The sequence below is a fragment of the Trichosurus vulpecula genome, chromosome 3 (genome assembly GCF_011100635.1).
Source record: "Trichosurus vulpecula isolate mTriVul1 chromosome 3, mTriVul1.pri, whole genome shotgun sequence".
NCBI lineage: Eukaryota > Metazoa > Chordata > Mammalia > Diprotodontia > Phalangeridae > Trichosurus > Trichosurus vulpecula.
In genome coordinates this window covers 261746708-261761267 of record NC_050575.1, presented here as the reverse complement: position 1 = coordinate 261761267, position 14560 = coordinate 261746708, and positions in this window count along the sequence as shown.

The following is a 14560-nucleotide window of genomic DNA, read 5'->3' as shown; positions in this document are numbered from 1 at the left end:
TGCATCAGTATTTGTCTTCTAGATTACTATGGCACCTGCTTTAAGCTATTAAGTAGATGAAATAGTGATTGAGTAGTAATAAAATTAGAGGTGACAGACATATTATTATACCTTTGCCCTTTTAGGCTGTCTTCAAAGTGTCGAATACTAAAATAGATTTTTGATGTCATTGATGGTGATTTCAAACACTGCATGACTACCCATTCTATGTCATCTTTATTTGTGTTCTTCCACCAATTTATCACAGCAAGGCCACCCAAAATGCTGGGATCTTTTCTGACTCTTTCTTGACATTGAAAGGATGACAGTGGACCACGTAGTTTGTCCACCAGTTATCACTTATTCTTTTCCAATCACCAGTACATCTTTTTGGCTCATACATTCTTTTGATGAGAGCCATTACACTGCTTCTCCTTTGTATTTCCTTGATTGCAATGAGAGTCTGGTCCAACCCACCATTCTGTATCCACTGCCCTTTGCATGATCTTCAATGGCAGGCGGTTCCTCAGCTTGTCCCTTTAATTTGTTAGACAACATTCACTTCAATGTTGTCAATGCATCATTTCAGAAACCTTATTGGTGTATCATTAGAAGAGAAAACCACAAATTTAGCTGACTGTTACATCATCTAAAACAAGAGTTCTTCTCCATGAACAGATTTCAGGGCATAGATGAACTTGAAAGAGAAAAATATTGCATCTCAATTTTAATAAAATTGTTTTCTGTTGTGTATTTTATTTTGTGCATTAAAAAATTATTGTGAAAAGGACTTATAGGCTTCACCAAACTGCCAAATGTATCCTTTTGTACACACGTGTGCACATGCGCATGCACACACACACACATACACAAACACACACACACACAAACACACATAGAGTTAAGCACTCTTATTCTAAAGAATATTTGCACTATCTGAAATGGCTTAAAAAATCAGCAAGAAAAAACCTCTTTTGGACAACAGATGGCTTTAGGTTCGGAAGAAAAGGAAAATAAGGGATTGCTCCAAATTTCCCTCACAGAAAACTAAAAGGGGCTTAAAAATTTTTCTTTATTACACTTCCAGTGTTCTCATGGCTCCACATCAACTATAGTACATAATAAGATATGGAAAGTTTCAATTTTCATATTTAATTTAATTAAAAAATTCTAACTAATAAAGGTAAAATAATTTTGATAGTCTTCACCTCAAAATCACTAGTTGTTAAATTCAATCAAATTATATTCAACAAGCAATTATTAAGCACCTACTAAAAGAAAAGCACTCTGTTTAGTTGCTCAAAAACAAAACTGTTCCTGCCTTCAAGGAGTTTAACACCCTACTTGGAGACACAAGGAGTTCACAGGCAAACAAGTACAAAATATATACAAACAATCATAAAGTAGTTTCCAGATTTGAGAGTACTACCAATTAGAGAGGATCATGAAAGGACTCATATGGGAGGAAGTGGAACCTAAGTTGGGGCTTGAAGGAGCCAAGGGATTCCCATAGGAGGAACTGAGAAGTGAGATTACTCTGGGTTTAGGTACCAGGCTGTGCAAAAGCATTCAGGAGGTAGATGGACTATTGTGTAAGCAGTGCAAATATTCCATTCTGTCACTATCCTACTATGATTGTCTGGAAAGAGCTGTCCAATTGGATGAAATTAGTTGTTCAACAAGCATTTATTAAAAGCTGAGGCTAGGTGGCACAGTGCATAGAGCACCGGGCCTAGAGTCAAGAGGACTTGAGTTTAAATCAATCCTCAGATACTTTCTGGTTTTGTGACTCTGGGTAAATCACTTAACCTTGTTTGTCTCAGTTTCCTCATCTATAAAATGAGCTGGAGAAGGATGGCAAACTAACCCAGTATTTTTGCCAAGAAAATCCCAAATGTGGTCACAAAGAGTCAGACATGACTAAATAATTGAACAACATGTTTTAGGCAGTGTCCTGTGTCTGAGGGATACAAAGAAAAGTTTAAAAAAATAGTTGACCTCAAGGACCTTATATTTTAATGAGGGAACAACATGTAAATAGACACATGCAAGATACATACAGAGTTGATTTAAGTAAATCTTAGAGAAGGATTTGATGACTTTTATCATAAGTATAAGTGACAGCCTCAAGACCCTTCATACATAGTTCATGGAGCTAATGATCATCTTTATTCCTTTTAATTCTGACCCTAAGCCATTGTTTTCATTTTAGATTAATTTTTTGTTAAAAAGTTAAAAGTTATATAATGTAGTAACTAATCTGAAATTATCCAAAAGGCAGACTTAGGACCAATGGATATATGTTGAAGAGAGGTATGTTTAGGTTTGATGTAAGGCAGGGGGAAGATTGCTTAGACTTACAAGTTGTCCAAAGTAGAATGGGCTGACTCCTGAGGTAGAAAGCTTGCCTACTTTTGGAGATCTGCAATTATAACTTCTTGCTGGGTATGCTCTAGGAGGGATTACAGTTCTGATACCAGTTGAATTAGATGGTCATTGAGGTCCTTCCAACTCTTAGATTCTGTGTAACACCCCATTTCTATGTCAGAGAGCTATTTTAAGAAGATCAAAATAAAAATATGAATGAATAACATTATGTTGTTGCTAAATTGTAATTATCATCTTAATGGAGTGTTTTGGTACATTAGGTCAAAGATATTCAAAGGGCAATTTGACCCCAACTCTATTTCTATTTTTACACAAAGGAACCTAAGAAGAGAGGAGGGAGTTTTGAAGGCTTGAAACAATTCTTCTACAAACCCTGGTTTAAGAAAGGAAAAAAACCCCTCTAGCCAAGGACCTTTTCCCTTAGTGGGTAATCCACTAAGTAGTACTTGATGGGAAATTCAATCAGTATGTTTCTAATTCATTTACACTCAATTCATCAAAATATTATTTTGTAAGAGCTATTTTATGCCCAAGTATCTTTTTTTCCCTTCTGGAACCTTCATTATGCCTTTCTTCTTAGAAATAGGATTCCATATATCTGGCAGAAGTAAACAAACTTGAACCACCCAGGTTTGAAGTGGACTTGTAGTAAGTCTATAGTCAGTCAACAAGCATTTATAAAGTACTTACTACATTGCCAATAACTGTGCTTCAGACATCAGTAAGGACATAATTGCCAAGATGTGCTGTTCCATCTTACAAGTGTCATTTCTAAAATGTAAATAAAATGTTTTGTTATGCCTGTATAAACATGGTGTTAACAATTTATTTATTTTCATTGCCCTTATGTGAATGATGAATTTGGAAAAGCTTCAATTTCAGACAGAATCACTCTTAGAATTTTTAAGAGAATGATGAATTTTGCTCCCAACAAATTATGGATAATGTTAGTCCCATTTCTATAAGACCTTATTTAAAGACATTGATTCATATTCACAAAAATGATCAATTTACCAGAACTCTTTGTTTTGTTTTTTAGAAACATGTGTTGTTGATGATTTGACCATCAAGTGACATTTTTTCAGATAATTTTCTCCATCACACCTGGACTCTGATGAGTACTGGCCAACTACAGGCAAAGAGAAAATATACTCATAACAGCATTTCAAGGGCAATAAGAAAACCATCTAGATTTTAAAGTTGAATTAAAACCAGATAGCGGAATGTTAGTCAAGCTATGTCAATGATGCCTTGATTACTTGAGGGTTCATCACAAAGCTATATTAGCCTGAGTCATTATATTCCTAACTTGCATAAAAAGAGGCTTTCTTTATACACATAGTAACAATCAATATTTTTATCAAAACTCTTGCTTTTATTATCCAAGTATGTGAATAAATTGTGATCTCAGCAATCTGGATGTTCCCTCCAGTGATATAGAGGGTGCTTTTATAATATTCTTAAACTTCAGAATTAGAAAGGACCTCAGAGGTCATCCAGTTCAACCCTTACCTAAAGCACATACCCCTTCTACCAATCCACATGAAAATATCCAGTCATGCATAACTTGTTCCTGAGGCAATCCGTTCCATGTCTAATGGGCCACATCTTGGGCCATGCCTAATGATTAGGAAGGCTGTCCATATATTGATCAGAAATATGTTTCCCTATTCCTAGGTTTTCCCAAAGCAAAATATACTCATTACCTTTAACTACTAGGTCTAATTGCTAGCCACTAAACTGATCATATTTAGTAGGAAGGACTAGACTCTGGAAGATCATTGCTTACTCTGGCAGTTATAGAATTCCTCTGTGATGACCTTCAGTCCTAGACAAGTACTAACTTCTCTTTGCTTCTCAGTGAACAACCATCTATCCTTCAGCTCTGCCTTTCTTTGGAGGCTTTGCTATCTCATCTGTTCAAGGGATATGGTTAGTGTGAATTTTCTAAAACATAATCAGCAGAGCTCCCATACTATCAGAAGCTCTATTCCTCTTTGAATTTGACTAAACCCTATTTACATGGCCTCAGCCTAATGGAACTGATCCCCATAAAAACACAACAGATCATGATCAACTGCATGTAGTTTTTTGTCCTTGTGCAAAAAAAATTAACACATACCAAAAATCTGAATTGTGTGCTCTTCTCCTCGACCAAGGCAGCTCCACTCCCAAACCTGTCCATAGGCTGCTTTATATTCAGGGGTTCTGGAAAGAAACTGATTGGTTGGTTTCATTGCCTGTAACTTCTCCTATGAATAAGTAAAGAAATGTAGACAAGACAGTATCATTCCCAAATGATGTTCAACTCAAGTTATCCATTGCAATCAGTTATTAAAGATTCAGAGGCTCTGAACCCAGAATTCATAGCATGTAGTGTGAATTTAGGATTGGCTACAGAGTGAAGGCCTTACCTCAAGAGCTTTTATATTCAGTGGGCTATCTTGGGCAGGGATTTCTAATTGCTTTTCACTATAGCAAACTTATTGCTCAAGGAGCAGGGCAAATGAACTCAATGCCAGGCCTGGATAATGAAAAGCTTGCTACCACTGTGCTATACCTTGAGCCTTTCAATTGAATTTTTTGCTAGCTGAAAAGTACATAATACCCTTGTCATTGTCTTAATTCTTGATCTTATCCATCACATCTCTCTTCCTTTCTGCTGGATCTGATCACTTGCATATTTTCTTTCTCACTTCTCATGGAGCTCCCAAAGCTTTGCCATTCCACACTAGAGGGACAACCAAAGAGAAAGAAGGGTACTATGTGGCTATAACTGAATCCCACACATACTTCAACTTGCCCAGTTTATGATTGGATTTTACTTTTACTTTGGCTATATGGCTTCCAATATTCATTTTCTTATGAGATCTCTCACTCCCTGGTTTGCTAACTTGGTATCTCCTGGCCCTTCACTCTGGAATATTTACTGAGAAGATACAACAAAAATACAAATATAAACATCCTCCTTTTGCCAACTTGGGGCATATTTCCTGTATATCACCTTTGTCTCTGAGGAAAGTAGGCTCAGTTTTGAAGCATTAGCTATAAAATATTGACCCGACCAAATTCATTTTTGCATGCAGCATGGTCAATGAAGTTGATCCTTCAAATGGAGGACCTGGCATTTTATATATTGGGTCCATTCATTTGGGGGCTGTGCTAACAAATTAGTTTCAGCTGGTAAACTCTGGTCTGGACTGAACATCCATGGACTCTGGTGCTCTCCCGGCATTTCAAAACTCAAAAAACTACAGCCTAGTTCATCTCTAATATTCCTTCATATAAGGCAGGAAAGAAAAGGCGCAACAGAGGCAGTAGCAATGTGAAGGCCATGAATTTGTTCATGGCTTCATCTCAATATTGGTGCTACCTCTCAGCAATAGTAGTGCCAAGGTCTCTCCCCCACCCAAAGATCCATTGCTATTCATCCTTTTCACTGTACACCAGGGACGAAAAAAGAACTGAGTTGCCCCCAAAGCAAGTCTACATATTCTCCTAGTTCGGGCTCAACAGACAATCAAAATGTCTGTTTCTTTACCATGTAGTTAGAGGAACAGAACTAGTCATGCCTATGCACACTTTGAAGTGATGACAAGGACCTTCATTATGTGACACTAAACACCTCCTTAAGGAGGCTCACCAAGCCTCCCCATGTGGTGTGGCAGCATACTTTGGGGATGAGGCTCTCATTGTGCTGTTCCCACCCCAATACACAAGTAATTTGCACAACTGTCTCTGATTCACATCACAGTAAGCCCACATATCCACATTCTCAAATGCTCATGTAGCCAAATATGAAGCCAAATTCCAGAAGTAACTCGTGTTGTCAATGTTTTAAGGTCAGGTAATATATCTAATGCTTTCTATTGAAGGAAATCATTAAGAACATTGACCCTGAAATTAAAACACTTGAGTTCTAGCCTTGGATTTTCCATTTCCTAACTATCTAGCCTTCAGGAAGTCACTGAGCTTTTCTGTTGCCCAGGACCCTTATATGTAGGAAAGCAGGCAACATCTGTATTACCTACCTCTTGGAGCTATTATGTAGTCAAATTAGATAATGAATATAAGGCACTTATTAACCATAAAGTCCCATATAAATACTAATTTTATCATGAAAGACCTGTGTTCAAATCCTGCTTCTTCTGTGACCCTGGGCAAGTCCTTTAACTCTTCATTTTTCTAGGCAGCTCTGTGTGACTATAAGTTACAGAGGAGGAGCCAATTTGCAATTGTAGACATTTCACAGATTCATTCTCTAGCCCTTTGCCTATTAGGGTTCAACTCAGGACTTAGTTGTCCCATCTAATTTCCCAGGCCTGAGTCATTTCAGTTGTCTTGAGACTCCTCTTGATACACCTAATCACCACAGATATAAGAAGGTCATTGTGGTGACAATTGTACTATTCCATAAGTCATTAAAACTTTTTTTAACTGCAGAGTTCTTGTTTGGCACTGATAAATGTGTGCTCCAAGAGAAAATTTGTTGGTGACCTCCAATTTATCCTGTGTATATCTTGTTGGTGCATAATTGTTTACATATTGTCTCTGCCAATAGAACGTGAGTTTATAGAGAGTGGGGACTATTTTTGCCCTTATTTGTGTCCCCAGTGCTTTGCACAGTGCCTGGCACATAGTAGGCACTTAATAAATGCTTGTTGACTAAGGACCACTAGTAAACTTGAGGTAAAGCTTATTGCCTTCTACTACCAATTTACTCACCAAATATCCCCCAGTAAAATATACTGAATGTATAACTGTGTCATACTCAATGCAGATCGTGAACATTTCCAGCTCTTGCAATCCACCACACTTAACATGCAACTATGGGAATAGGGGACTATGGGAAGGGCAATATGGGGATTGTCCTAAGCCTTTCTTTGATTTCTGCAAGAAGGCTTGTGCTTTTCTTAACCTCACACATTCATTTTTCTTTTTGAATTAAAAATAAAAGTCCCCTAGGGAAATTATGCAATGGGAAATAGCCACTTCAATAAACTTGGCTCACACATTTTATTGATTATGGTAAATCTAATTATTACAGCAAAGCCTGGGTTAACCCAAAATCTTATCCCTTACATGCTCAAATGATATATGTTTCTTCCTATTGGGGCCTTACCTGCCTGATTAGAGACTTTTAAAAAAATAAACAAATCTAGGAAACAGACCATACTAATTTTTCCACAATTATCTAGATAAACATCCCCAAGCCTTGATAGCTATGTTCCTGAACAGCCCTATTCTAATGGAAGCTATAAAGGGTAACACCTGCCAAATGTAATTTCAAACAAATTCGAGATTAAAACTATGCCACACGAGAAAGGCTATAAAGGGTTTAGGCTTCAGTCACCTTCTTCAGTGATGCCACGGTGACAATCTGGTGCATTGGAATGACTACTGGATTCAGAGGCAGAGGATGTGTGGTCAAATCACAGCTCTGCCAACTATTAAACTGTGTAGCATCAGGGAAGCTGCTCTCTGTGTTTTAGATTCCTCATGGGTAAAATGAGGGACAGTTTTGAACTTAACATATAAGGATTCAGTATGGCAGGGAAAGTGCTGGATTTGGGAAGAAAGGAAACAAGCATTTATTAAGTGCCCATTAGGTGGGCAGTACTCTGCTAAGTGCTTTACAAATCTTATTTCCTTTTATCCTCACAACAACCCTGGATGGTAGGTGCTACTATTGTTATGAAGGAAACTGGGCCAGGAGAAGTGACTTACCCAGGGTCACACACTTAGTAAGTGTCTGAGATTTCAACCCATCTTCCTGACTCCAGGCCCAGTGCTATACCCACTTTGCAACCTAGCTGCTTCAGTTTTAGTCAGAGAACCTGAGTTTGAATTACTTCTCTGCTATTTAGCATCATTACCTTAGTCAAGTCAATTTACTCCCTCATGACTTCATTTTCATCATCTATAAAATGAGGGAGTTGGAGCAGGTGTGCTCCAAAGACCCTTCCAACTCCAAAGCTACACTTCAGTGAGCTGTCTAGAATAGAAAATAGGGGTAAGTTTCCATTGCTGTCCTTTGAAATGATTCCTGAAGCTTAGCTCTGTAGTTGAACCTAGTTTCATTTTACCTGTTGCCTAAAGGAGCAATTATGGTATGAAGGTTAAAACAAAGGGTAGCAATCTCATTTTCAAGAGGCATTACTAAGTCCCTGTCTGATAAATGGCTTCTCAGTCAAATCTAATTACATTCAATTGAGCATTTTATGCATCATTTGACCATTTGTATCAATAAGGTATAGTGGAACTCTCCTTGAACAAGGAAACAGAACATTCCCAGCTCCTGCATTCATTAACCAGGTGAGACTGAGCCTTAGTGATTTAACTCTTTGAAGCCTCAGTTTCTTCATTTCTAAAATATGGTAATCATATTGTTCTACCTACCTCACATTCATTTTCTCGGGACAGGGTTTTGCAAAATATAAAGTATCATATAAATATTAAGTTATTGTTATTATTAGTTAAGGTCAAATACCTAGTAAGGACTGGGTAGCATATAGGAGATAAGGGTATTGCCTAGTATATAATAATCTAACCTGAGTGTTACTGTCACCGGGTCTAGGAATATTGGTTTCTACAGTTGATGCACTTATCTGGGGAATTCCTTTGCTAGAAAGGCTCTTTTCCTACCATGTGACTTTGTCATCTTGTCAGGAGGTCTATAGGTATAACCGTAAAAGGGTATAATCATAAAATGTTAGAACTGAAGGGGCCTAAGAGGCAATTTAGTCCAATTATTTCATTTGACAGGTAAGGATACTGAGACAGTCTTTGGGAATCCTCTCACTGATAGATATCTGGAAATTGGCCAGAACATGAATGATTAAATAAAACCTTCATGGTATAAAAAGAGAAAAATAATAGATCAGATATTTTTGTGTGGATTTGCCATGGTGCTTTTCTGCTAAACAAAACTTGTTCGTCTTCAACTATTATTTCTCTTTTCTGCTCCAGTCTCTCTGGGTTTCCTTTTGAAGTTAGTTGGAGGTCTGTAGGAAGGGGGAAAAATCACACTACAAAAGGCGACCCATTAAATCTGCGACCATGTAGATGTGCAGATTCATGTTGCTAAGTTTCAAGACTTCAAGTGACTGATGACCACATTAAGACGGATGTCCTATTGTTCTGTGAAACCCCAATTAAAGAGACAGATTGAGGCCTACTGCCTCAGGTCCTTGGCACCCAATTTCAATTCCATTTTGGTGGTAAGCCATTTTCCATTTGGAATCTGTTGTTTTATTTCCATATTAACTGTTCTGTTTTCAGAATGAGAATAATCAACAACTCTTCTGGTGGCATCTTGGTGGGTGGGTGTTCTCCATTCAGTTATCTGGCTCTACTTGGGATTATTAAATTTGCCCCATGTTATTTGAATTTCTCTTTATGACAGGAAGTGAGGTGTTTTTTTAAAATATTGTTATTGTTTTTTGGTTGCTTTTCCCCACCCTCCAAAGATACCAGAGTGAATGGAAAAGAGTACTAGATTAAAACATGGGAAAATCTGTGTCCTTTTTCAGATTCTAAACTAATTAGTCGTATTGTAATGTTGAATCAATCACTTAACCTAAGCCATGTTTTAGGTTATGTTAAAATGGGGACCATAACTATCCTACTTACTTTGCACATTATTATGTGAATGCTATGAGTCAGTCCATATCAAAGTATTTTGAAAAAAACAAAACATTATACAAATACAAGATACTGTTATATTGCCCAGTTGTTTTCTCCCTATGTCAATTTTCCTAAGATAATTCTCATTGTAATGAAATTCCAAGGTACTATTTATTTAAATTCAACAAATGTTTATTAAGTGGCTACTACATAGATTCCTGACTGTTCTGGGCATTGAGGATACAAAGGGAGAGAAGAAGAAACAGTTTCTTCCCTCAAGGACTTACAGTGTGTACATCAAAAAGTATGAAGTGTATACAAAGTAACGTCAAGAAGGATAAAGTGTGAATAACAATGGAGTGGAGGGCATGTAAGGAAAAGTCTCATGTAGGAAATGGCAGCTGAGAGGTTCTTGGAAGGAAACTCGGGCTTTAAAAGGCAGAAAGGAGGAAGGAAGGATCCCATTACACAACTGGAGAACCAGCTGTAGAAAGGTACAGAGGGTAAAAATATGTTGAGTACAGGGAACAATGGGGAGGCAACTTTGATCAGAATAGAGTATGGAGGGAAGTAATACAGAAAACCTGGAAAGGTAAGGGGGAACCAAGTTAGAAAGGGCTATAAATTATTTAAAAGGTAAAGATTTGTATTTTATCTTGTAGGCAACAGGAAACCATCAAAGCTTTTGAGTAGTGACATAACATAATTTTTTCTGAATATCAATTTGGAAATTATGTAGAGGATAGATATGTAGGGAACAGAATGAGGAAAAGAAGACCAAACAGACTGATGTAGTGGTCTAGGCAAGGAATGATAAAGAACTGAATTGGAAGAGAAGCTGAGTAAATGGAGAAGGCAGATTCTAGAGATGTTGTGAAGGTAGGATTGATATAATACTTAACTGAGTAGATAAGAGGGTTGAGGGAAGGGAAGAGTCAAGTATCATAACAAGGTTTCAAACCTGAATAACCGGAAGCATGGTGGTACCATCAACAGAAATGGGAAAGCTTGGATGTGATTGAGTTGGGGGCGAGGGGCAGGGATTTATTTCATGTCTATGGGAAATACAGGAGGAAATATACAGTAAACATTTGGTAGTATGGAGCTGTGATATACATACACAAATATATATGCACATACATGTGTGTATGTGCATATATGTATGTTGTTTGTATGTGCATACATAAATATGTCAGCTATATAGGACAATAATTGAATCAATAGAAGCAGATAGTATCAGGAAGAGAATATATGAAGGGAAAAGATTTAATAAATGAAACTAGAAAGGAGTAGTCCAATAGAGAGGAGGAGGAGCAATAAAAGAAAGACTGGCCAGGAGCCACTAATGAGTGGTCAGCCATGTCAAAGACTACATATTGGTCAAGAAGTATGAGGACTGAGAAGTTAGGTGATTATTGCTAACCTTGGACAGAGTAGTTTCAGTCTAGTAATGGTGTCAATATCCAGATCATGAGACATAGAGGAATGGGGGAAAAGGGGAATTGGAGGCATAGTTATAAACAACTCTTTCTAGACTTTGGTTCAAAAAAATTATAGGATGATGGCCTGAGGAATAACAAGGTCAAATGATGATTTCTAAGGATGTGTCAGTCCTGGGAATAGATTTTAGGCAGGGGGGAAGGAACCAGAGGCTATGGAGAGATGGAAGAGAAAATATAACAGGAATGATTGAAATGGCAACGTCTTTGAGGAGACAAGAGGAGATGGAATGAACAACACAAGGAGTAGGGTTATCCTTCAATGGGAAGAGGTCCAACTCTTCATCAGCGCCAAGAATAAGCAGAGAGAATCAGAGTAATAAAGAACATCCTTAAGGGTAGAGTAGGTAAGAAGAGTCAACTCTAGGAATGACATTTACTTTCCCAGTAAAATAAGGAGACAAGATCCTATGATGAAATAGAATAGGGGAGAGGTAGTAAAGTATCTGAATTTGGTGGCCTTACCTAATCATTATTTTAAATAAGTGAGTCCTTATGTTAAGCTTGGAAAGCTTTCTGTTAAATAGGAATTTTCTTATGATAGCATTTTTATAATGGAATTTTGCTTGGATTATAACACAATCCACCTTTAAGGACTAATATCCATCATACTGCTTTTTGAATATGTTTTACTTAAACCCCTTTAATGTCAATCTTTCTTCAAATCTTCATTTATATTATAACACTTTGGTCTGATTTCAGACTGAATCTGTTCTATTCTATCAGTTTATAAACTCTTTCAGCAGCTTATGCTCTCTGAGAACAGAAATCTGTCATCTGCTAAGTCTCGTAACTGTTCTATGTCATATACAGCTAACAAATAGTAGTATTCAATGAATGTTTGTTGAATGAATGAATGAGTGTTTCATTTAAACTACAATTATCCTTTGTCCGCAGACAGATTTCCTCTGGTCCAAACCTTGTTTCCTTAGGACTAAAGGTCAAATTGCTTGTCTAGGATAATGAAGAATGTTAACCACAAGACCCTAGAGTGACTGAAGCAATCCTGGACACTTTAGTAACAGACTATGACTTCTTATTTTAGTAAATATTGAGCAAACTATAATGGTTTGGGCTTTTTCTGTAGTTTTCTGTCATTGATATTTCAATGCCCATTATTAGAATCCATTTGCTGCCTTTGCCCCTTTTGCTTTTCTCAGACAGTTACTATAATCACATTCCTCATGTGCAGGCAACCCAAGGAGTGCCTATTCTCTTAAACCACTTCCTGCCTCTGAAGACAGATGGAAAGAACCCCAAAGCATACCTTGCCCAAGAACTAGGTCTGCATTCTTCTCATCTTTAGGGCCATCGTCTTATTCTACCTGCCCTCCTGGTTTTCAGACCTTTGCTTGGCTTGACCTACTAAGACTTTACGATTCCCAGACATTTGATTTCTTCCTAGCAAACAGTAACTTGGGCTCTTTCATCTATGTTAGTCTCCAAATTTTCAGATTTTAGGCCTATACCTCACCACAGATAATATTTACTCCTTAGTAATTACCTTGTCTCCTTGGCCTTGACCTCCTCCCCTGTACCCCAAATCAGAAGACCTCATGAAACTTAGAGGCCCAGGGAACTTTTGATTTCTCATGTTCTCATTGGCATCTTATCAATGTCCCTGGAACATCTGATATCAGCAATTGTATTGAGAGAAAAGGATAGCTTGGATAAGTAAAGCAGATTCGAAGCTTTATCAAAAAATATAAAAAGTACTTGTGTGTATGTGTATGTGTACCTTTGTACATACTACATCTGAAGGGCATATTTGGAGGACTCTAGAAAAAAAAGAATTATTTAGGAGGTGGGCTACTCATACCTCTCCACCTTTGTGTCATATGCTTTAAGCTTGAACCCACTTTATCATGGACTTTTTATTTACTTATGAAAGAATGGATCATGGCCTTTTTGGTGAGATGTTTCTACCAACTAAATTACTGTAGTAAAATGTTCTTTTCTAAAATCTAATTAATTCTGACTGAGAAAATGATATTCACTGATAATCCTAGAAGAATAAACACCTATAGAGATTTGGGACAAGAAGATCTTCTTACTTAAATATCTCCAGGCCCCACTATATAAATTTTGTTCTTTATTGAACCATCTAGCCACATGATATCAACAAACTATCTCCAGCTCTTGAAAGGGTGATATTGAGGTTTAGATATTTATGCTTTACTGTGGTATCATGACATGAGCAGAGCACTTTTCAGCACCTTTTATCTAGCTGTAATAAAAAGGAGCATACTGGCATTAGAATTGTTCTATCGCATGGAGGAATTGCTCGTTCCAAAAACTTCATCCTCCAACCATAGACCCTTAACTGTGATGAAATCGTAATTGTCTTAAGCAGAATTTAGTGGGTTCGATTTCTTTTGTTTAGTGGGATTCCAAGCAGGCATGTTCAGAGGCTCTTGGGAGCAAGCTCAGAAGTGATTAATTCAGAATTTACAATCCAGAGATTTTGTTTTTCTTTGAGCTGTGATATCAAGCATTTAACACACATGGGAAACACATTGTCATTGAGTGTTTTTATGAGGAATTAGCCAGTTTAATTGCAGATTGTAAATAGAAATCATTATAAACCTCAATACACATTGTAAACACTTTATCACATGACATTTTGACATGTCATAAATACATCATCATAGACAATTGCATGCACTAAATGATCACTTCTCATGCCCGTTCACTGAGTAAAGTGATGGATTTCAGAAGGAAAGAATAATCTGCATGCTTTGACAATTCAGTATTTGAAATTTCTTAAATTTTATAATTTTCATGCTCAGAAATACACTTCATAATGTCCTGGGATAATCATAATTGGACATGCTTTTTTCTCTGTGAGAGTTACAAAACAACAAAGTTATATCTGACTTGTAGAGTTTGCAAATATATACATATGTGTGTATGTATATATATGCATATATATAGACATATACATACACATTTACAATATATATAAGATATCATGTGTGTATGTTTTATATGTCATGTATATGCATCTATACATAATGAATATACTTACTCCTCATCTTCCTTGATTTTTCTACAGCATTTAACACTGT